The 25,035-nt window shown below is 37.7% G+C and overlaps 2 long non-coding RNA genes and 1 other non-coding gene across 4 annotated transcripts; 2 read left to right on the forward strand and 1 right to left on the reverse strand.

Annotated features, from left to right (window-relative positions):
- Positions 1-4,155: 4,155 nt before the first annotated feature.
- LOC120000724 lies at positions 4,156-5,930 on the reverse strand. Of its 2 annotated transcripts, none has more exons than XR_005468642.1 (3): positions 5,611-5,930; positions 5,344-5,453; positions 4,156-4,945 (listed from the first exon to the last, which is right to left on the reverse strand). It is a non-coding gene; the product is annotated as an uncharacterized LOC120000724 (long non-coding RNA). The 2 variants fall into 2 exon arrangements; XR_005468641.1 differs by having other exon boundaries at positions 5,344-5,470.
- Positions 5,931-15,530: 9,600 nt separating this feature from the next.
- LOC120004333 lies at positions 15,531-15,636 on the forward strand. Its single transcript, XR_005469506.1, has one exon. It is a non-coding gene; the product is annotated as a small nucleolar RNA R71 (small nucleolar RNA).
- Positions 15,637-20,489: 4,853 nt separating this feature from the next.
- Positions 20,490-21,727, forward strand: LOC120002183. Its single transcript, XR_005469131.1, has 3 exons — positions 20,490-20,571; positions 20,775-20,835; positions 21,667-21,727. It is a non-coding gene; the product is annotated as an uncharacterized LOC120002183 (long non-coding RNA).
- Positions 21,728-25,035: the final 3,308 nt, after the last annotated feature.

Below are 25,035 nucleotides of genomic sequence, written 5' to 3' on the forward strand. Positions count from 1 at the left end.
GCTAATAATTGACGTTATAAGTAAATATATAACCTACACTATTGTCGATGTGATTTTTTTGCACGACTAACACGTCGACTCCTAGTCCTGACGAATGATGTGGATGGTGAACCTCTGCACCTGCAAAACAAGAACCAACAGCCCTTTGTGGCCTGGAGGCACTCCGACGCTCAAGTAAAAAATCTTCTCAGAGAGAAAACAAAGAGCTTTTGTAGAGAATTCTTAGTAGATACCTCATTCACTGCTCTAATACCCCTTTTATAGTTGGTGTGGAGTGTGGCTGTTAGGATTTTCTTAGCCCATCTAACTTCTGAAATTCGAGTTGTTCTGAAATTCGAGTTGTGATATGATGATTCATCTTAATCTCTTCTTTTGAATTCGAGTCTTTCTGAGCTGATTCGAGGTAGTTTTATGTTAGGTCTTCCTTCCTCTACCTACCAGCTATCTTGTTGACTAGGCCTGTGATTTTTATCCATCCACAAATGCCCCCAGTCTTTACTCAATATTTTCCTTTCTTAGAAAAGGTTAGTGAAGGCTTGAAGTTATTCTTCTTTTGGATATGCCATGCTCAGCCGAAACTTTGTCTTCTTTAGATTCTTGTATCTTGAATTAAATTCATCATTCCTCATTATTCTCCTCTTTCTTCTTTGACTTGTTCTTGTAGAAAAAGATACTCTTTTATTTTTCTTCTATATTATTCATTTATTTATCAACAAAAAATTTTATCATGTTTTGCTACTTCACGTGGTCAGCAGCTGAGCACGCTGGTTGCTGGCCAGCGTGGTCGGTAGTTGACCACGCTGGGTGCTGTCCAGAGTGGTCTGCTGCAGACCATGTTGGGTGCTGTCCAGCGTGGTTTGTTGTAGACCACGTTGGGTTTCTATCCAGACCACTCTGTTGCTGACCACACTGGGTTGTTGTCCAGCGTGGTCTGCTGCTGACCACGATGGCCACTCTGGGTTGCTGTCCAACGTGGTATGCTGTTGACCACGATGGGTTGCTGTCCAGCATGGTCTGCTGCTGACCACTCTGCGTGTTGTCCAGCGTGGTCTGCTGTTGACCACGTTGGGTTGCTGTCCAGCGTGGTCAGCAGCTAACCACCCTGGAGCGGGGACTTCAAATTTTTTTCCTTTTTTTAATACAAATATATATACGTTCTTATATTATATATTTGTATTGTTACCTTTTTAATGTGTCTTCATCAAAAATGAAATTCAAAGTGTCTCGTTGCCCCTGGCTTAGATATTCTTTCGAGAAGCCTTCTTTGACGTGTTGTGTAAGCATTAAAGATTTTACCCACAGTATAGATCGTACACTCCTCTTAATAATTCATTGTATAATATATTTTTAGAAGTAGACAACAGGGATATATTGAAGTGGCCTAAGAAAATGAGAGGCCCCAGCCAAAAAGCGTACTTCGAATAAGTACTATAGGTTCCATGGCCATGACACCTAAGAATGTAGGCATCTCAAGGATGAGATAGAAGGTCTCATCAAGAGAGGCTACTTAAAGCAGTTCACCTCGGATAATAAAGATAAGATGAGAATAACCGATGGTGATGAGAGGCCACTTCTACATAAAATTTGGGCAATAGTCTCTACTTACCACCTCAAAATGAAGTTTTCAACTTCCTATGGGGTAGGGAAAGTAAAAGGAGACCAAAAGCTAGTTCGGATGATGTATTATACTAACTTAAAAGATAGGAAGAAGACCTCCATCTCGATTTGTAGTCTGGACGTTTGGGAAGCGGAGAAAATACTTAAGCCAACTATAGCTGAAGTGCTTCTTCCCATCACTGTAGAGGAAGGAATTGAGAAAAAGTTATTTCTGGGATCGCAGTTAGACAAAGAGTTAGCTCAGAAGGTAACCAAACTCCTCATTTCTAACATCAAAAACTTTGCATGGAGTGCGGATGATATATCAAAGATCAGTAGGGAGGTTATTTCCTATAATCTAAGCATCATACCAAGGACTAAACCAATCAAACAGAAGAAGTGTAACTTTGCCTAGGAAAGACAAAATGCCATCAAGGAATAAGTGAGAAGTTTCTCAATGTGGGTTTCATAAGAGAATTATAATACCCAAAATGGTTGGTCAATGTACTCATGTTCAAGAAGGCAAATGGGAAGTGGCACATGTGCGTTGACTTTACTGATTTGAACAAGGCCTGCCCTAAGGACATTTATCCCTTCCCTAAGATAGATCAACTGGTAAATGCTACTTCGGGCCAAGAACTTCTTAGTTTTTTGAATGCATACTGAAGATACCACCAAATCAATATGAACCCAAAAGATGAGGAGAGTACTTTGTTCTTGTTGATGTAAATTATCGACAATCGAATTGTTTGATGGTGATTGGGTAAATATAAGGCAAAACAGAGAGATTTTACGTGGTTCGGCGTTGAGCCTAGGTCCACGGTGCAGAATGATATGATAATTTTTATTACCACCTGAGATTACAGAGTGAGTAAGAAATCAAAGTCTCCGACCAGATGCCTCTCCCTTGTCCTAATGAACTCCTTTTATGCTTTCCTTGAGTAGTTACCAACAGTTGTGGTAGTTGGAGAAGTTCATAGCGGTTTGGAGGAGTTTACGACAGTTTGAAGGAGTTTGAAGTAGTTTCGACTGTTACCATTTAACGAGAAACTACCTTATCTTATGCTTCGTCCCTTAGTTATTGGTTCGGCCTTACTTGTCTGATTGTTGTTGGGCTTCGTGGACCTAGCCTCTGTTGGGCTTTTATGTTTGGTCTGGCCCATTTGTATTGTAAATAGATTGGGTTGAACAGGACCCATATAATTGGTTGGGTTGAACAGGACCCATGTAATTGGTTGGGTTGAACAAGACCCATGTAATTTGCCGAGGTTGAACGTGACCCCTACAATTTGCCCCCTATTTTTAAGTTTGATTTAAACTTAAAAATATTTTGTTTGGGGTTGCGTCTTCTCTAGAGTTCTTCGTCTCTTCACTTCTTTTTGTGATTTTTGTATCTTCGGTTGTTGAAGTTCTTCTGCAATTGCAATTTCAGAAAAATAAAAGTAATAGTAAAGATATTTCTTTCAAGATAAAACATAAATACTTCATTCATGGAAATAAATATGCGATGATGTGACTTCTAACGATCCCATGTGCGAATAACATCGTTTATGATATTCATTGCATTCCCAATATGGGCTGCAAGGTCTAAAAGCGATTCTTGTAATCGATAAACATTTTGATTCCGAGAATGACCCCAAGCATTATCACGAACTCTGTTCAACGCATCTCTGGCTGCTCGAAGCACATCCGTATAAGATTGGTTTCGTTCGTACTCGCTTTGAAGATTTCTTTCGGCCTCCTCCAGAAGTCCTTTTAAGCCTTCAATGGAGTTTTGAGGGTTTTCCTTATACAATTCTTCAGATACTACAAATATCTCAATGACAGAATCGTCTGGTTCATCGTTGTTTCGAGATGTGGAACCTTCCCCTTTGGTCCCTGCCTTTTTTGAAGACGATGGATTTTCGTTTCTTGACCTCTTTGAAGGAACGGGATTCTCTTTCTCGTCCAATGTTCTTTTAGCATGAGTTAAATCAAAAGAACTCAGTTTGCTAGATACTGAGAGATTTTTTGGAGGGAAGAAGGAATGTCTTCTCCTTCCTTCTTATCGTGTATTTAAGGGTGAAGGAATCACGTTCAAAGAAGTAGTTATTTTTAAAGGACGTGGGGAAGCAAACGGTTGCACCTTTTAGAGATTATAGTGTCTCTTCGTTTTTTGGAATTGAATTTGAGTCAAATATCCCGCCTTTTATATTTCACTACAAGAAATTGTCGATATTCCAACCGCTAAATCGGTTCGAAATCTAGAAAAAATCGGTTGGAAATGTTATTTTCCAACCGATATATTTCCATTGGAAAATACCTCGTTGGAAATTTTTTTCCAACCGTTTTTATAATCGGTCGATAATTTGCAACTGAAATTTCTGTTGCAAAAATTTTGTTTTCCGTTGGAATTTTTTTTGGTGGGTATGGAAAATATTTCATTGGAAAAATTTTTTCCAACCGATTCAAAATCGGTTGGTAATTTGCAACCGATATATCAGTTGGTAATGTTATAATAAAAAAAAGTTATTACTTTATGCCATCTATTAAAAATTCTTTTAAGACAGAAAACTCACGAATCTAAAACCATATCAAATAGTATTTTATCAAATAAACATTGAATTAAGAAATCATTCATTATGAATTCCCAGTATACACAATTACAAATAAAAAGGTCTAAAAAAATTCTGTAAGAAAAGGTACGCAAAAGGAAAGATAAATACAAACACAAAGCCCACAAGGCTACTGGAATGAAATAAATATAAAATCAGTACGTTGACTTTGCTGACAACCTTCGACTATTGTGGAGTTTTTTAGTAAGACAATTTGATAAATGACAGTCCTGAAAGAACTTCACTTACAGTTGATTCATGCCGCAAGCGACGAGGATGTGCTACCAATTTGTCATAATCATCCTGCAGTGTAGAGCATGAAAATTTCTCAGAGAATTCTCATTTTTCATATATAACTTCATACAATATTTAAAGCATGAATTTTATCATTTAGAATGGGACCTCATAAGCAAATAAATTGGAGCCACCACCAAAATTACTAAGTTAACATGTCAATTTCGTGAAATATCACGGGTGTCAAGGCTTTCAGCAGCAAAAAATAATGCATAGTTCTCATTTCAAATTGACCCAGCTGAATTGGCAAATGTTAGATTAGGTGTTCCATGAACCAAAAAAGGAACAATCATGCAAGTGCTTGCTTCCCTTGGGACCTATAAATTCTGTTTTCTGCAAGATTGTTTGCAGCATTTTGGCTCTTAAAACAAAAAGGCACAAACCTGTTGATTTGCCCAAAAGAGATGCAATGTCTAAAAGTTTCTCTGTTAACTCCAATTTAGTAAATACTCTACACTCTCCTACAAAGAAAAGAACAACAACAAATAAAAATAAAGAATGGCATATTGAATAAATTTAACAAACCACAAATGGGAATATCCACCAACATAATCTAATATGAGATATTGATACATGTATGCCTGGATGTATGCTCGTAGACATGCCGATGTAAGGTTTGGCTATACCATTAACTTGAGGTCACTGGGATGCTCAACTATTAGATTTGGCTCGCATGGTTGCATTGCTACTTAAGCAAATAGAAATCAACGAAAAAAAAAAACCCAGTTGCTTGCAATCCTATTTAATTCCATCTAGAACAAAGTGAACCATTTAGGAGCCTGGAGGGAGTTCAATCTGAAACTAGTTCCCAGAAACAAAGTTGATAAAAGGTGAAATGTTGTGAAAATTGAAAAGAAACCTGCTTGGCGTGAAGGGATCTGCAAGAGACAATGTCCGAGGAGCTTGCGCCCAACAATGTCACAGCCCATCAAAAGTGGAGGCATATTGGTGAGATTGGGTTTAGAGAGACTGTTCAAAAAACCTAACTTCAATCCACAAAATGTATGTAATAATCCATTAATAGTATACAGATCTAAGTTTACAAGTTTAACTTGAAGATAATCAAAGCATATAAACAATAAAATCAAAAAGCAAAGAGAAACTAAAAGACAGATAGAAATCTTACCAAAAGAGATACACAATGGAGGTTTTAGGTGGCGTTGGCAAGGGCTGGTGACGACGACGGTGGCAAGGGATGGTCACGACGGCAAGGAACAGCAGTGGCAAGAGGGAGTAGCGGTTTGGGATGGGGTTAGGGGAGATGGCAGAGAGGGGGGCTTGACCTAGAATAGATCTGCAGATGACCACGCTCAGTTGCTGTCGGTGGAGATGGGAGAGAGGGGCCGGAGGTGGCTACGACCCAATTACCGGTGGAGATGGGAGAGACATCAAGCTCGACCTAGAAGAATAGACCCAGTAATTGCGTGCCTTGTTTGCTTTTTAGGTTCAAATTTCTTTTCATTTCTTTTTATCATGTTTTTAGATTCAAATTTATTTTCCAACAGATATTTTGGTTGGAAATATAAAAAATATAAAACAAATTTCCAGCCGAAAATAGTCCGGTTGGAAAATAATTTAGACACTAAAAAAATTTCCAACCAAAATAGTGGATTGGAATATAATTCACCAGTTTTAGAAAAATAAAAATAACTTTCCAATGGAATATTTGGTAGGAAATATTTTTTTTAAAAAATAAACAAAATATTATTTTTTTCCAACCGACGATCGATGGGAACGGCGATTGGAAATTTTATTGTTCTTACCAATTTTTCAACCGATATTCAATCGGTTTGAAATTACTGATGTAATAAAAAGTGGTTGGAAATCGGTGGGAAGATCGGTTGGAAATTCCAACTGAATGAATCGGTTGGAAAAAAACGATTGGTAATCCAACAGATTCTTGTAGTGTTTGTGGTAAATTGTTTCTTTTCAAAGGACACAAAATGGAATTTCGTGGAAATCTTTTTCGAGATAAAACTGAAGGAAGGAAAATAAACAGGAATTTTAATCTAGAGTGTAAAGAACACTATCTATTCCATCTACAACAGATCTAAGCTGCATTCTGATCTCAGTGATTGCTTCGTGTAATTTGTCTGGATCATGACTACTTGCTTGTTTGCCCCATGACATATATTGAATGCCTTGTATGACATATTTTGAGATCATGGGTTGTCTTCTATAGTCTTGGACTTTGTAGGTTATTTTCTCGAGTCTTCTTTTGGTTTCCATCAAAGCTCCTTTTAGAGATTCAATGGTTTTCTAGTGATCTTCTTCAAATACTTCTTCTCTTATAGGAGAGAAGTTGAATATGAGATCATTTCGATCTTCATCTCCCTTAGAAGTAGAAGCTTCATTGATTTTGGATTTCTTTGCTGGTGGGGAGTTGGGAGTATCCATCCTTGAAGATTTTTTTTAGGGAAAATATTGTTTTCTCTTAATTCCTTCTTTTGTGTATTTATATAAATGAAATGTGAAGGAAGTTATTGGAAGTTGTGATAGATAGTGGGAAGATGGATGGTTGCGAAATCAATGCCTTTTAGTTGCTCGAGGAGTTGTAATGCCTTTTAATTGCTCGAGGGTTAAATGTTAATTTATCATATTTAATGCTAATTTATTGGAGTTGAGGAATTTTGTGAAGCTTTGTCTTCCCTTAACGGAGCTTCGTCTCCTAACGAAGAAATTTTTGTTTCGTCTAAGAGCTTTATTTTTTTATAAAGATCAAAATAAAAATAAGATTTATAGAAAGTTAATATACAAACTATTCGCGCCTTTAGGGTCTTGGCTATAAGGCGTGATACATTCTAACTAGAATATTTTTCATCAAAAGATTGATGTTTTGTAAAGCTCGTCGTAGCTTTTGAGGATCCTCCTCCATAGCAGCATATTCTGACATATCTCAAAGTCGATAAAGTGAACTTCCTGCCAATTTGTAGGCTCTGGTAAGTTCCATTATCCTTCTCTCAGCTTTGTGGAGGTCTTTATCCAAGTGTATCACTAGATCTTGCAGATCATGTTGGTGAGGATCATATTCATCAGAAGGTTGAGATGGTCCTTCGTCTAAATTGGCTGATGGTTTGGACATTATTTTATGGTATTTTGGCCTAATAGGAAGTTGGGAAGAACTCATGACTGTAGAAGTTTTTTGTTTTGATAGTGATGATTCTTTGGTTTTTACCCCAGTGTATTTATAGGAAAGGAGCACAACTTTAGGAGTTAGATCGTGTTTCGATTCTAACTAGTCTTTTAAGGAGATGTGATAATGTAGTGCCACCGTTTTCGCCATTTATCTGGAAGTTACTTTTGATCGAACGGTTCTGATTAGTTTGGGAAGATCGATTTTCGAGGAATTTTAACTTTTGAATTTCGAATTTACTATTTAGTCCTTGAGGGTTTTTTAATGGGTTTATTGTAACTACCCACTATTTCAAACTTCAAGAACACGATTCAACTTTCGGTACGTTTCTTTCGAGTTTTCAATCATGGCTTGGTTTGGTTCTTCCGAAGAATTTATTGATAGGTTTGAGAGAGAAAATGAAAGGGACAAATCTAATTTTGGTCCCCCGATCATTCCGAGTGAAAGTCAGGCTATTATGGATACTCAAGATGAGTTTCCTGAAGGTGATATATCTTAAAGAGAACTAGGAGATCAAACCACTAGTCTTAGGGTTTCATCTTACTCCGAATCTGAAAGAGGATTGAGCAAAAAAGTGATTAGTCCTTCCAAGGTAAGTTTTTTACGAACCACTCGTTCAAAGAGCTTGACCCAAAAGGTTTTTGAGGAAGATATACTAGTGGACAAGGATCCCGCTTCTGTGTTAACAGAAGAGGATTTAGATAGCTATAGAGCTAAATTTGAAATTCCTCAAGAAATAGAAATGCGAATTCCTGCTCCTGGTGAGTCAGCTTCATATGAATTTTCGGGATGGACTGTTGTGCATGTTTTAGCGTTGAGGTGTGGGTTAAAATTTCCTTTGGGACCTTTAGTTAAATCCGTATTAAGATTTTTTGGGGTTGCCCCCTGTCAACATATGCCTAATTCTTGGCGTATTTTACTCTCTTTAGAAGCTTTAAGTATGAAATTCAATCTTACTTTTGGACTTCACGAATTTCTTGCTGCCTATTCTTGGCAAGAAAATAAGAAGGATGTAGGTATATTCATGTTATCCAAGAAAGATAAAGAAAATTTGATCGCTGGAACAACATCTAGTGATCATAATTGGCAAAAGAGATATTTCTTGGTGAGGAAGGAAACTCTTTTGGAAGATGATGATGCTATTCCTAGTTTTTGGAGAATTCAAGGTATAATCAATTTAAATTTTATTTATCTTTATATAATTCCTATTACAAATAACTGTTTTGTTACTGCAGGAAAATCCCCTAAGATAAGTATTACTAAGGAAGCTCAAAGGAATTGTCAATTATTTTTGAAGACGATTCCTCGTTCTGAAAGAAATTAGAAACTTGTTTCATCAAAGTATCTTTTTGGAAGTAAGTTGATGAAACGTTTATGTTTTTGGTTTTGTTTCTTACTTCTAATAATTTCTCTTTGGTTTTTGACAGAACATCATATGGCTTCAAGAACAACGTTCCTTTGACTTTGAAGGAGATTGTTGAGAAAAAGAAAATCCAGAGAAGCTCTAAGGAAAAGAGAACAAAGAAGAAACATGAGTCTAGCTCAAGACTTCACAGTGAATTGGGAACAATTGCTGAAGTTATTGAAACTCCTGAAATTCCTAAGAGCAATGTAGATGATGACTCTACACTTATAAGGAAGAAGAAACCCAGGCTATCGTCTCCTTCTTTGGTAGGTGAAGGTGCAGGATTGAGCAAGGAAGCCGATGATATCATTCAAGTGATGAGATGAGAGAGGAAACCATAAGAAGGGAAGGAAAAGATCATGTTCTTCCAGTGTCACCTCTAAGAGCTCTGATTGAAAAGGAGTTGAGATTATCAGGTGCTGATGTTCCATCTAATCTTCCGACGAGGAGCTTCGAAATGTCGATCCCTAACATCCCCCTTTATTCAAAGCCTGCTGAGTTATTTCCTGATTTACGTAAATTGGCTTATCCCCTTGGTTTTACTCCTCCTAAGTTGGATCTTGAGGATGCTTCTCTTTATAGCATTTCTCATTCTTTTCAGGTATTCTCAAAATTTAATTTATTCTTTATTTCAATGTTAAATTAAGATTAATCTTCGTCTTTTTCTTTCAGGCTTTGTCAATTCAGCTTTACATCGATAAAGAAATCGGGAATTTAAAGGAAGAGATAAAGAGCCTTCGTCTTTCCAGCGGATTATTACAAGCTGATATTGATAAAAATTCAAAGGCCGAAGAGCAAGAAAAGAAGTTAAGGATGGAGGCTGAAGCTCAATTGGAAAAGCTGAAGAGCACTGCTACTGAAGAAAGCTGAAGATAAATTTGATGAATTGGATAGAAGGCACGTTGCTCTGAAAACTGATTATCCAACATAATGCAGCAGCAGAAAGCTACGGAAGAGGAGCTTTCGGCTTTCAAAGTCAAATTTCAAGAAAATGAAATCAAATTGAAGGATATGCAGGAAGTCGATTCTAAATTGAAAGATTGTGAAATCGAGCTGAGTGCTTCCATCGGGAAAGCGAATCGGCTATCAGATGAACTGACTGAATCGAAGGAAGATGTCGATTTCTGCAAAGGAGAATGCGCTCTTGCTGTCGGTAAAGAAAGAATAAAGGCGTTGGGAGAAGTGACGATGCAATACAAGGCCGGTACCTTAAACGAGGAAGAAGTTAATCGAATAATCAAAGAATATGAAGATTCAAGGTTATCGACGCAACACAGACTTCTGCCTCTGAAGCCGAAGACGATATTTAGGCTTATATTTTTTGTTTTTGGCAATCTTGTATTAAGCTTTGTAACTCTGAATACAATATCATAACTTTTATCAATTGAGGTTTATGACTTTAACTAATTGTTTAAGATTTTAACTATGATGCAAATAAGAATAAAGTTATGATTTAATAAAGAGTTCAGTACACATGACCTTTTAGGAAATTAGCGCACGTCAAGCTTCGTCGCCTTGTCCTTCATCCAAATTTTTGATGTTTTATCCAATGTGTCAACAGATGCTGCAAAAGTCAAATGTAGAACAATGGTGATAATATTATGCGGTCTATCAGGCACTTATATATGCTAGGCATATATATGTATATATTTCACTCGATTGAGAAAATATATACATTTCAGTGATTCATCATCCAGAACCCTATAATAAACATTTTTTTTAAGGAAAGATATAACCTGAGATTTTTGTATTCCAGCTATTGTTAAGTATCTTTGATATGGATTTAATTGCAAGCGCACAAATCGCAGAAGTAATATAAAGATGAGTAAATTATCGTTTCCACTAGGGATGTGTTGGCAAAAGAAATCAATGTCAAACAAGCTACAATTATGTAAATTGGAGAAAAGGATTAGCGATTGGTTTTTTGATTTTTACTAAACTAATTAAAAAGAACAAAAACAAATCAAACACAAATATGAAATCAAGGATGGAAAGCACTAGGGTACTTAACTTCACCTCACCTATCCAATTCAATTCCCTTGATTCCTTAATCCCTAATTCATCTCTCAATAATGACAATCGATTTCCCAACCTATTCAATGTTCTATTCCTAGATACATCAAACGTATTTTCAATATAAATCCCTGTTATTCCTAACAATCGGATTAATATATCAAAAACCCATCACGAACTATGGAAATCATTTAGCGATTGCATAAGTCACAAACCTATATTCCTATGGTTCATGCACCCTATGTCATCTATGGCTTGAGGCAAACCCTAGATATCTCCTTCCGGTCTCAATCTAGGCAGCAAATCAATTGAATGATGGCCAAACACTCAAAAGCATTAATCACACCCATAGACAATCAAAAGAGAGAGAAATTAAGAAATAAGGAAATCAAGTTTATTGAATCTTCAAGGTTTGGTTACATTAAGACCCTAGTAGGAAATCTAGCCACTCATGGAAGCAAAATACATCATTAAACAAAGGAAATCAACCATAGAAACTAGGATAGAAAAGGAGAGAGGAAACTCCCTTATAGATCCTCTTCTTCTCCAAGCTCCAAGGTGGCCTCCAAGCTCCCAATGGAGGTAGCACGAAATCCAGCTCCCCAGCCTCCCAGCTCTCCACCAAAACCCTATCTTCTCCCTTTTATACTTCTCCAAACTCTTATGTCGTTTCCAAAACAAGTTGGGGTCGTTTTGGCTTAGAAACACGTGAATTCGGGTCTTTTCCGCGAAACTGCGCAGTGCTGTGAATAGTACTCCGATCGATCGGGAATATTCCGATCGATCGGAAATACAATCTGTCTCGATGATATTTTTAGGTGTTTTGGCAGGTCCGATCGATCGGGAATATGGCCGATCGATCGGAAATCAGTCCTAGGCTCCAAATCTTCCTTTTGCACTCTTTTCCTCCCTTTCTTGCCTTGACACCTACAATATGCAAATATAACTTTCTTAGGCAATATTAACTCTTAATCAACTCAAAATGCAATGAACTTATGTGTAAAGGATGCACAAATGTATGTATATATTTGGCACATCAAACACCCCCACACTTAACCTTTGCTCGTCCTCGAGCAAGTTGAGAATGAATAAAGGAGGGAAAGAGTATTTTCTGTTAAGCTCAAATGAAAAATAAAACAACAAAGACCTACTCCAAATAAGCAACTAATCTATGCCACTTTCGTAGGGCTCACGATGACACTTAGCATGTGCCACAAGCCTTTAAACCCCTAGGTGCCCCTAGTAGGAGGAGTTGTGTCTCCTAAGGGTTTACCAGAATGATACCCACAAACACTAAACAACTTCAATGCCAAATTTAACGCCATCAACAAGAGTATAAAATGAACTCACAATTGCAACCCTTTCCATACTAACAAACCAAACATTAGGGCATTCAAACCAATAAAAGCATTCCTTCAAGAATCTTATCTCATCCATTTTGCTTATAAATTCAAGAAATGATGCACATAATGGATTTCACTTGATATTTGGCTTCAAAGTGACATAAACAATGACCATGAAGTCTTCCAAGAACAATAAGAATCAAAAAGCAAATACAATGAGCATTTATTCAAACTTCATTCTTATTCACATTTTTTTTTCTTTCTTTTTCTTCTCAAAGGTGACTTGTGCAATGCTCAACCTCCTTAAGCTTTCTACATGACCCATGTAACGAGCTTTCGACCAATGACTCCCAATCCAGTTGGCTTAGGGCACTAGGTGTTAAGACACCCCAACGGATCTAATTACCCGAGTCAAAAAGGCTACGAGGTTAAACTAGTCACCAAGGTACTCTAACATTCATTTCCTACCTTTTTACGCGAAACTCATTGCTTGCTAGGCAAGAGGCCCGGTTACTCAGCAGAAAACTTATGAAAGAAACCATTTATTCATAAACAAAATTTTTTTTTTCTTTTCTATTTTTTTTCTTTTCATTTTTCATTGCTCAAGTAGTGCTATTGAGAATCAAATTTATCTCAAACAACCACAAATGCCAAAGTCAAGTCATATTTCATACCCCACAATCAAGTGTTCCATATTCACAAAAGCACAATGGACAAAACAATTTTCAAGATAGGAAAACTCAATTGGAAAGAATGTCCATAGCAAGATCCATCAATGCTTCAAGGATCAAAAAATTCATCCAAATACACTCAAGAGTGACATGACATAAGGCATTTGAAGTCAAAAATTTTATTATTTAACAAAAACTAGAAACCTAAATTCCCACCCCCACACTTAAAATAAGCAATGTCCTCAATGCATGGAATAGGTGGAAATAGAAATAAAAAGATAGAGATAGAACAATAAAACCTGGGTTGCCTCCCAAAAGCGCTTGGTTTAAAGTTTTCAGCCCGACTTCCCTTTGTGAATTCAACCAGGATCCCTGAAGTTTGTGGTGTAGACTCCCCTTGATGGCTTCTTAAGATTGACATTTGATTGCTTAGGTTCCATACAAGGAGAATAAGCCTTCATCACCACCATTTCTTTAGGATAGGCATTTTTCTTCATTTTCTTGGTCTTCCTCTTCTTCTTTTTCTTGCTCTTCTTTTTCTTCTCCTTGGGATCTTCAATTTGAGGCTTTTGAACTTCAATTGCAGCTTGGGAGGCTGTCTTAGGAACTTCATGCTCAACTTTGGAATTTTTGCCTAAAAGAACTTCCATCGGAATATATGGAATTTCCTTCTCAAGAGTGTCGGGGATGATCATGTCAATATGCTCTACTTGGAGGCATTGTTGAGAGATCTCCTCTTGCCTCCTAGTTCCAAACACTTTAAAAGTGATTTGGTCACCTCCCGCACCTCTCAAAGTAAGCTTCCCTTTTTCAACATCTATCAAAGCTCTCCCGGTGTTCAAGAATGGCCTTCCCAAGATTATGGGAGTAGTAGGGTTGGCCTCCATATCCAAAATAAGAAAATCAACCGGGAACATGAGCTCACCCACCTTTACTAATACATCCTCCACTATGCCAAGAGGGTACTTTATAGATCTATCCGCCATTTGCAAGGACACCGTGGTTGGACTAATCTCTTTCACTCCAATTTGCTTAGCAACCGAAAATGGCATCAAATTTATGCTAGCACCAAGATCACACAAAGATCTCTCAATCAAGGTGTTACCTATAGTACACAGGATTGTGAAATTTCCCGGATCATCTTGCTTAATTGGGAGCTTCCTTTGCACAATGGCACTACACTCTTCGGTTAATTGTATCTTTTCATGCTCCTTCAATCTCCGCTTCTTGGATAAAATCTCCTTCATGAATTTGGCATAGCAAGGAATTTGCTCTAAAGCTTTGGCAAAGGGGATGTTCACTTGAAGCTTCTTGAATACCTCCAAAAATTTAGAAAATTGATCATTATTCTTCTTAGTGCACTTCAATCTTTGAGGAAATGGAATTGGAGGCACATAAGGTTTGATTGGAGGTGCAGGAAGAGAACTATCGGGCCAATCCAATTCCACAGCATACCGAGTCCGCATATCTTTCTCATTTCTGCATTTTTCATTATGTACTGCAGCTGGCCGATCGATCGGGATGGGGTCCGATCGATCGAAAATAGCCCCTGAACACTTTTCATTTTCCCTGGTTCTGCTGCACTCCCCCTTTTCCTGCAAAATTTTTGCCTTTTCGGCATCAAGATCAGCAGCATTTTGAGCTACCTTACCAGTTCGAAGAGTGATTGCCATGCATTGCTCTTTATCCTTCCCTCTTGGATTCAATTCCGGTTGGCTTGGCAAGGTACCTCTTTCTCTAGATGACAAATTGTTAGCTATTTGCCCCAATTGTACCTCAAGATTCCGGATGGAAGCTCCATAATCTTGCATTAAAGTTGCTTGGGCTTGAAGAGTAGCATCGGTTTTGCTCATGAATTGCTCCGTCCTTGTCATAAATTGGGAGGTATACGTTGTAAGCGTACCAAGACCTCCCGCAAGCTTTGAGAACATCTCATCAATATCCTTCTTGTTCTCTTGGGGCTGCACTAGATATTGAGGATTTTGCACATTTTGAGTATTGCTCCAAGAGAAGTTGGGGTGATTCCTAAATCCTGGATTGTAGAAGTTGTAATAAGGATCATTGCGGGGTTGATTGAAATTACCTCCACCAATGACATTCACTTGCTCACTAGGATTAGATGAAGAAGCAATAAGACACTCCCTCGTAGGTTGGCGTCCACAACAATAAGCACAAGACATATGAGAAGGTGTGCTTTGCATAGCATGTACTCCTTGAGCTTGATTTAGTGTCAATGCATCAATCTTCTTTGCCATAATAGCCAAGGTAGACATAACTTCATCATCTCTAAAACTTCCTCCTTGCCTTGGATTCCCCCTCACCGAAGACCAAGAGTTAGTGGTTTTGGCCACTTTATCCAGTAATTCCCTAGCCTCCTCTTGATTCTTGGTCATGAATGAACCTCCTGCAGCCGCATTAATAGTCTCCTTAGTATGCATGCTCAACCCATTATAAAAAGCTTGGTACACTACCCATTCCGGAAGGCCATGATTTGGACAACTTCGAATAATTCCTTTAAAGCGCTCCCAAGCCTCATAAAATGATTCAAAATCCTTTTGGGCAAAAGACATGATATCCGCCCTAATTTGCACCGCCTTGCCCGGAGGAAAGAATTTCGTCAAGAATTGCTCCGCCATCTCATCCCAAGTGGTGATAGAATTGGGAGGCAAGGACATCAACCATCCCTTAGCCTTGTCCCTCAAAGAAAATGGGAATAACCTCAACAAGATAGCATCCTTAGAAGCTCCGTTAATCCCAAAAGTAGTGCACACATGCAAGAAAGAGCGAAGATGAACATTGGGCTCTTCATTAGGAAGACCATAGAAAACAACCGAATTGGAGATAATGTTGATGATAGCCGGCTTGATCTCAAAATTAGTAGCATTGATAGGAGGATAGCGGATGCTTGAAGGATTTGTGTCCCAAGTAGGCCTAGCACAATCCTCAAGAGAGCGAGGGTCAAATTGCCTAGGAGGGCCTTCAACTTCATCACCACCATTTCTTCGATTAGCACCTCCACCATTACCATTATTCACATTTAAAGCTCCACCAACATTCCCCCTTCCTTGATTGTCTCCCATGCCTTCCATTTGATTATTAATAAGCTCCCGTCTAAGATTGTGAAGAGTCCTTTCAATCTCCAATCAATAGCACAAATTCCGGATTAATAGAACGTCTTCCCAAGCTCATACAAGAAGAAAATAAAAATTCTGCAGAAAAATAAAAACCAATTAACACAATTGAAAACCTAATTTGACACAAAAAACAATTGCCTCAATCCTCGGCAACGGCGCCAAAAACTTGATATGGATTTAATTGCAAGCGCACAAATCGCACAAGTAATATAAAGATGAGTAAATTATCGTTTCCACTAGGGATGTGTTGGCAAAAGAAATCAATGTCAAACAAGCTACAATTATGTAAATTGGAGAAAAGGATTAGCGATTGGTTTTTTGATTTTTACTAAACTAATTAAAAAGAACAAAAACAAATCAAACACAAATATGAAATCAAGGATGGAAAGCACTAGGGTACTTAACTTCACCTCACCTATCCAATTCAATTCCCTTGATTCCTTAATCCCTAATTCATCTCTCAATAATGACAATCGATTTCCCAACCTATTCAATGTTCTATTCCTAGATACATCAAACGTATTTTCAATATAAATCCCTGTTATTCCTAACAATCGGATTAATATATCAAAAACCCATTACGAACTATGGAAATCATTTAGCGATTGCATAAGTCACAAACCTATATTCCTATGGTTCATGCACCCTATGTCATCTATGGCTTGAGGCAAACCCTAGATATCTCCTTCCGGTCTCAATCTAGGCAGCAAATCAATTGAATGATGGCCAAACACTCAAAAGCATTAATCACACCCATAGACAATCAAGAGAGAGAGAAATTAAGAAATAAGGAAATCAAGTTTATTGAATCTTTAAGGTTTGGTTACATTAAGACCCTAGTAGGAAATCTAGCCACTCATGGAAGCAAAATACATCATTAAACAAAGGAAATCAACCATAGAAACTAGGACAGAAAAGGAGAGAGGAAACCCCCTTGTAGATCCTCTTATTCTCCAAGCTCCAAGGTGGCCTTCAAGCTCCCAATGGAGGTAGCACGAAATCCAGCTCCCCAGCCTCCCAGCTCTCCACCAAAACCCTATCTTCTCCCTTTTATACTTCTCCAAACTCTTATGTCGTTTCCAAAACAAGTTGGGGTCGTTTTGGCTTAGAAACACGTGAATTTGGGTCTTTTCCGTGAAACTGCGCAGTGCTGTGAATAGTACTCCGATCGATCGGGAATATTCCGATCGATCGGAAATACAATCTGTCTCGATGATATTTTTAGGTGTTTTGGCAGGTCCGATCGATCGGGAATATGGCCAATCGATCGGAAATCAGTCCTGGGCTCCAAATCTTCCTTTTGCACTCTTTTCCTCCCTTTCTTGCCTTGACACCTACAATATGCAAATATAACTTTCTTAGGCAATATTAACTCTTAATCAACTCAAAATGCAATGAACTTATGTGTAAAGGATGCATAAATGTATGTATATATTTGGCACATCAATCTTCCCTTCTTAAGATTGCAATTTGTAAGCACCATTGCCGATGACATCTATGATTCTGTATGGTCCTTCCCATGTGGCCCCCAGTTTTTTAGAATTCAATTGCTGTGTGTTCTGGAAAACTTTGCGTAGAACCCAGTCACCGATATTGAAAATTCGTGAGTTCATTGTTTTGTTATAGTATTTTGCAATCCGATGCTTATAGGCTGTTCTTTTAACAGATGAGATGTTTCATCGTTCTTCAAGCATATCTAATTTTTCTGTCAAGATGATGTTATTCTCCTCATCTTGCTTGCATTGAAATCGTGCTATTGGGAGGCCAACTTCGACTGGCAGAATTGCTTCGGTTCCATAAGTTAAAGAAAATGGAGTTTCACCTATTGAAGTTCTGACTGTCGTTCGATATGACCATAGAACTCCTGGGAGTTCTTCTGCTCATGCTCCCTTTGCATTTTCTAATCTCTTATTCAGGGTGTTGACTATGGTCTTGTTAGTAGCTTCTGCTTGCCCGTTCGATTGTGGATGTATTGGTGATGCAAAGCAAAGCTTTATCTTCCACATATTACAGAAGTCTTGGAGTTTATGGCTTGTGAACTGAGATCCATTATCACAAATGATTTCATAAGGAACTCCAAATCTGCAAATGATGTTTCTCCAGATGAAGCTTTTAACCTCTTTGTCCCGGACTTGTTTATATGCTTCAGCTTCCACCCATTTTGTGAAATAATCTGTTAAGATCAATCAGAAAACTCGTTGCCCTGATGTTGGAGGAAGCTTTTCGACGATATCCATTCCCCATCTCATAAAAGGCCATGCTGATGAAATGGGGACCAGCACCGTTGGTGGCTGATGTGGTATTTGTCAAAATCTCTGACATTTATCACATTTTGCCACATATATAGCCGTGTCACTACGAAGAATGGGCCAATAATAACCGGTTTGCATGACTTTACTTGCTAAGCTTCGTCCACCCGAATGATTTCCACAAACACCTTCATGTAGTTCTGCTAAGGCATACTATGCTTCATCGTGAGACAAACATCGTAGCAAAACCCCCTGATATGATCTTTTGTAAAGAATACCGTTAACTATTATGTAGCGGGATGCTTTTCGTTGTAGTGCTCTGGCCTCATTCTATCTGGTGGTAACACATCATCCTGTAAATATTGTATGAATGGTATTCTCCAATCATCACCGTCATTGGTAATAACAAATGAGTGCTCCACTATGGAATCTTTATTTATTATTGGTGATTCCAAATAAATCAATGGGATATTCTGAATTGTTTGCGCCAAAATTGATGATCCTAAATTTGCTAACGCATCTACTTGCTGGTTCTCTTCTCATGGAACTTTATTAATTTGGAATTTCACGAACTCCAAATAAGCGTTCATTCTTTCATCTTTTGCTTGATATTCTCCATTCAATTGATTAACAATCAATTGGGAATCCGAAGTCACGTGTATACGTTGAACTTTTAATTCTTTTTCTAGTTTCAGTCCCTCAATCAAAGCTTCGTATTCTGCTTCGTTGTTTGTAGCGTGAAATCCACAATGTACAGCTTGAGGGAATTGATCTCCCTGTGGAGAAATTAAGATGATTCCTAAACCGCTTCCTTTTATATTACTCGAACCATCAACAAATAGTTGCCAAATTGCATCATCATCTCTGTTGCTTTGCTTCAGTTCCTTTTGAACATCATCAATCATACCTGGGCTGAATTCAACAATGAAATCCGCTAGCACTTGGGCTTTGATTGCTGTTCGAGGTTGATATGTGATATCATGCTCGGTTAATTCAATTGCCCACTTTGTCAATCGTCCAGACAATTCTGGTTTGTGGATTATTGTTTTGATTGGGAAGCTCATCACCACCATGATAGAATGACTTTGAAAACAAGGACGAAGCTTTCGTGTTGCAGTGATAAGCGCTAAAACAAGCTTTTCCATTAAAGGATACCTTGTCTCAGCATCTAGCAAACTTCAGCCAACATAATATACTGGATGTTGTCAACTGTTTTCTTCTCTTAGTAGTACTGCAATAATTGCAAATTGAGAAACTACTAAATAAAGATAGAGTATCTCACCGATTTTTGGCTTCGCAAGGATTGTAGGATTGGTAAGGTATTCTTTTAATTTCATCAATGCCATCTCACATTCCTCTGTCCATTTGAAATTAGCTGATTTCTTCTAAGCCATAAATAGATGATGACATCTTTCGGAAGATTTGGAGATGAATCGATTGAGTGTTGAATCTTCCCTACCAACCGCTGTACATCTCGTATTTTTGTTGGGGATGGAATATTATGTAATATCCCGTCCCAAAATAAAAATGAATAAAATATACAATAATAAAAATAAAATGAATAAATTGGATTTAGTTATAAAAAGAATAAATTGTAGGGTAAAAAGAATTATTGGGAGGATTAAAAGAATATTAGAGTTAAAGTTAGGGTGAAATGAGTAAAAGAATAAAAGGAAATGATTTAATATATATATATATATATATATATATAAACAACTAAAAGTAATATAAAAAAAAGAAAAGAAAAAAAGATTTAAAGGGGGGTGAAGGTCGCAGACCGTCACCCGTAAGTTTAAAAAAAAAAAAAAAACAGAGAAGAAGGGCAGCCCCTTTTCCTCACTTCACCACCTCCGGTCAGCCACCTCCGGCTGCATTCCGGCGACTTTTCCGGCCAGTAAAGGTGCGCCAACTTTGAAACCTACAACCACACTAAGAGAGAGAAGGATGAAGGTAATTTTGAACTTAGGGTTTGTGGGTTTAAATGGGTTTTGGGGATGTTAATTCAAATGGAGTTTTCTTTGTTCACTAACTCGAAATTAGACTCTAATTTTCTTATATTGTTAGGTACAAGTGTGGTTCTTGAATCAATTCAAGGGAAAGCTTGAAATTCTTGAGTTAGTGGAACTAACAAAGTTCAAGGTAAGGGTTAGTGACTCAAATTGCTTTAATTAAGGTTGGGGTAAGATGGAAATAATATTGTGATATGAATTTAATTGTTTAACCTTAGAGAATTAAGGTAGGAAATGAATTTAGTGAAATTGGGGATATTGCGTAGTATGGAATGTGAGACTTGAAAGGATTGGTGAATATGGAAAATTAATGGAGCTTACCTTAATGAATAGGTTAGCGAATTGGCGTGAAGTATACGTTGCTTCTTGGTGAGGATTGCGTGTTTACTTCGAGGTAGGGATTTCTTACTATTTTTATTTCAAAACACTTTTAAGCCACCAAATTGCTTGAATGGTAAGTTTGGTTTCCGTCTCGATCTATCCCGAGGGGAAACAAGCCCTTGCATGCTTACCATTGTTCCTTTGCATTATTGTCAATTTATTGGTGATTTAATTTGATGGATATATAACCTTGGAATGCTTGGTCATAAATCGGGCATTATGTAAATCTTCATGCATCACGATGAATGAATGTTTTTATCTATATGTGTTGCACGAATGACATAAATTATAAGAATTTACATTAGATGCATGGTGGGTTCCAAGGGTGGTCCCAGGCTCACGTTAGGTGTTGGATGTTATTTGGGCACGTGCGTGGATGATGGATAGGAGCCTTGTGATGGTCCTAGTCCATAGGATTCCCGTAGCAGTATTCATTACTGCACGCTGGCTAGTTATTTGATGCTAGGCCAGGCATGGCAGGCTGAGATTTCACCGTGGGGCTAGCGGTGAGTGGTTGCAACCACATGCGTGCCAACCTTCTCTCTAGCGGTTTGAGATTGATGAATATACGATTGTGTTATTGATTGGATGCTAGAGAGAGAGGTTGTGCGGTGGATTCTCATTGGCTTATCGTCGCTGGGCGGGAATCTTATTCGCTGGCTTTGGTGTCATTGGTGGAGGGTATGGAGGTTCGGTTGGGTTGATCGGGTGCATTAGTTTGCATTGCATTTTGTTGCATTAATTAAACGATGTTTCTTCTCCAACCTTATTATTCTTTTCTTGTCTTCTAGTATTTATCCCTACTGAGCCTTCTGCTCACCCTATCTACTTTCCCTCCCCACAGGTGAGACAGGATCTAGTGCACAGGCTGCGGATCAGCAGGAGGACGCGTGACGGAGGTGGCCTGGACTTTTGTGCTTGTGTGACATGTGTGTGTGGATTTTTACATATGTATGGTGTGATGTTGGTACGTTTTAGTAGTTTAAGTACATGGTGTTGTTTTGTTGGCCGGGAGTGGTGGCTATGACTAGCGTGTGTTTGATGATGATGATGGGGTATGTGTTTGATGGTGGACCTACGGGTCGGTTGATTTTGATGATAATAGAAGTGTTTTTTTTTTCTTGTATGTGATCTGATTACAGGTGGGTTTCCTCAATTTATGGGGAGATGCTGTCGAAATTTTTGGTAAAGTTTATACTGGGTTGGGACGTACCACATGAGATGTGTAGTACCCGATTTTCGTCCGGCTAAAATACAAAAAAATACAAAAATGAGAAAAAACACAAAAATGCAAAAAAACACATTTGTTGTACCTATAAGCCCATAAATATTCTCTTTCTTGGATTCTTAAGCCCACAAATACTTATATCTTAGCCCAATTCATACCAACCTATGTTCAACATTTGTTGGCCCATTTCATGAAGAGCTAATTTGCTTGTGTCCACTACCATCTTGACCAATGTCTTGATTATCATTTGAAAGCCCACCACATGATTTGTCAAACCCATTACTATTTCCACCTATACATATATACACATATATGTATATCTCTCTTGACATCATTCCATGCATCACCATCATTTTAGTGCAAATTGATGTGCAACTCCACTTAAATTCAATGGTGGTGACTCCATTTACATTCAATGGTGGTGAATCCACTTACTTAGTGCAAATTGGTTATTCAATGGTGGTGACTCCACTTAGGTTGCCATGGTTGGTCATTCAATGGATGGGTAGCTCCTAATTTCCTATAAATAGAGAGCTAAGGGAGAGAGCTAAGGGAGAGAGCTAAAGGAGGAGAGCAAGATAGAGAGCTAGGGGAGAGAGCTAAGGGAAGAGAGCAAAAATAGAGAGCTAGGGGGGGAGAAAAAGAAAAAGAGAGAAAGAAAAGGGGAGAAACTTCTTGCTATCAAGTTCATCAATCATCAAGCTTTCCTGTTATTTTTTTTGCTACAACAATCTTCTCCAATGCGAGCCTCTACAATCAAGGACTTCAAACTGCAGGATTTTCAAGACCCTAATCTGTCCGAGATTAGCAGACTGCTTTAAACTTTGAATTTTGCTCTGAAATTTTGATATAGTGTTTATTGAGGTGTTGTGACATTGTATATAAAATTTCGTTGCATTTAGACCTCATTTGATAGGTGAAATCAGAGTTGAAAAATATGTGCGCAGTGTGTGGTTTGAAAATCTGTTTTGTGCAAATCTTGATTCTTTGATATGTTGTCATTTCAATTAAGGAAATCATAAGTTGATTTCATTTATCTGGATTATGGACCATATTTGATTTCATTTATGAATTTGCCATAAGTTGGCAATAATGGATTAAATTGGCAAATGACATTTTTTCCAAATAATCATTTACATCATAAGTTGGTATTTAAAATTAAACCTACCAAAAGTTGGTAGGGCATTTTATCATTTACACCATAAGTTGGTGTTCAAAATTAAACCTACCAAAAGTTGGTAGGGCATTTTATCATTTACATCATAAGTTGGTATTCAAAATTAAACCTACCAAAAGTTGGTAGGGTATTTTATCATTAACACCATAAGTTGGTGTTTAAAACTAAATCTATCAAAAGTTGGTAGTGTGTCTCCAAATAAAAACTATCATAAGTTTTTAGTAAAATTACAATTTTTTTTAATGCTATCATAAGTTGATAGTATTCTTACAAATCTTTTCCCAAAACTATCATAAGTTGATAGTGTTATTTCAAACCTATTTCCAAATAAAAACTATCATAAGTTGATAGTAATATTCCAAGCTTTTTTCAAACACTATCATAAGTTGATAAGTGTTATTTCAAACCCTTTTTCCAAAGCTATCATGAGTTGATAGTATTTTTCATACCAACCTTTTTCTCAAAATAATTATATCTTGCAAAGAGCAAGTTTCCATAAGATAGCCATTAGATTAATCCGGGTAACCGTTTTCAAACGGGAGTTGTGGGGTGCCTAACACCTTCCCCACACTCAATCGATCCCTGTACCCTTTTCTCTGGTTCGCAGGTTTTTTACGGTGTCTAATTGCACCTTAAATCAATTGGTGGCGACTCTAAACATTTTTCATCCTTTCAAACGTCGGACTGCGTCGTGACCCCGGTTGCGACAACTGGCGACTCTGCTGGGGACACCAGGTTTTTAAACCTAAGAGGGTCAAGCCCATATGATTAAACTGATTGGCTACGGTTACTTCTTTTTGTATGATTAATTGTTTGTTTCCTTTATATGGCAGATATGTTGATTTATTTTGTTGTGGTAAAGTATTTGTCATCTCATACATTTACACTCACTGTAGCCTACCAGCTGGGCTCTACCTTTAGTATTAGAGAGGGTTGACCACTATTCTCGTGAGATTCCGTCTCCGCATGGGTAGTGGAAGATATCCTCACCGGATCGACTTCCCTTAAAAGTTAAGGGAGGAGCTTTTGTCCCAATAGTTGGGATTTTAAAAGCAACATGATCTGGGACCTCGCGGAATAGTTAGAAAAACTTACCCAAGCACTTTATAAAGCCCTAGATCCATGTCCGAAACCTCCAGAAATTTAGGTTACCCCGTGTAATGGCATATTCTATTTTTGTGTGATTTATTCATTTGTCGTTGATGTTTTGTTTTACACATTTTTAATTGTAATTTCCATTATTGGTTTCTTCTCTCATGCATTCACGTAGGCACAGTCATTGTCAAACTAAATAAGTTCATAGTCATGCATGAGAAACAAAAAAGAAAGAAAAAAGAAAAATACCAATTCACTCATGTCATTGCCATCCTTATAGTACAAGATTACAGTTGTGAATTGATAAAACAATGAAAAATGAACAGCAAAAAATACTGGGGCAGTTTTGAGAAAATTGACTCTTAATTTTCTTGTTGATCGAGTTGGAATGGATCATTCTTTGTCTGATTATGAGGAGGTTCATGTTTTGGCTATCGATGACAACCTTGTTGATAGAACGGTCATTGAAAGGTTGCTCAAGATTACTTCCTGTAAAGTGACTGCGGTGGATAGTGGAATAAATAGTACTTCAGTTTCTGGGATTACACGAGGAGAATAATTGTTCTGTTGGGTTTGATAGTTTGAAGATGGATTTGATTATCACCGACTACTGTATTCCTGGAATGACAAGATACAAGTTGTTGAAGAAAATCAAGAGATCGTCTGCCTTGAGAGAGATTCCAGTGGTAATCATGTCATCTGAGAACGTAGTG

Source organism: Tripterygium wilfordii, chromosome 1 (genome assembly GCF_013401445.1).
Source record: "Tripterygium wilfordii isolate XIE 37 chromosome 1, ASM1340144v1, whole genome shotgun sequence".
Classification (NCBI taxonomy): Eukaryota; Viridiplantae; Streptophyta; class Magnoliopsida; order Celastrales; family Celastraceae; genus Tripterygium; species Tripterygium wilfordii.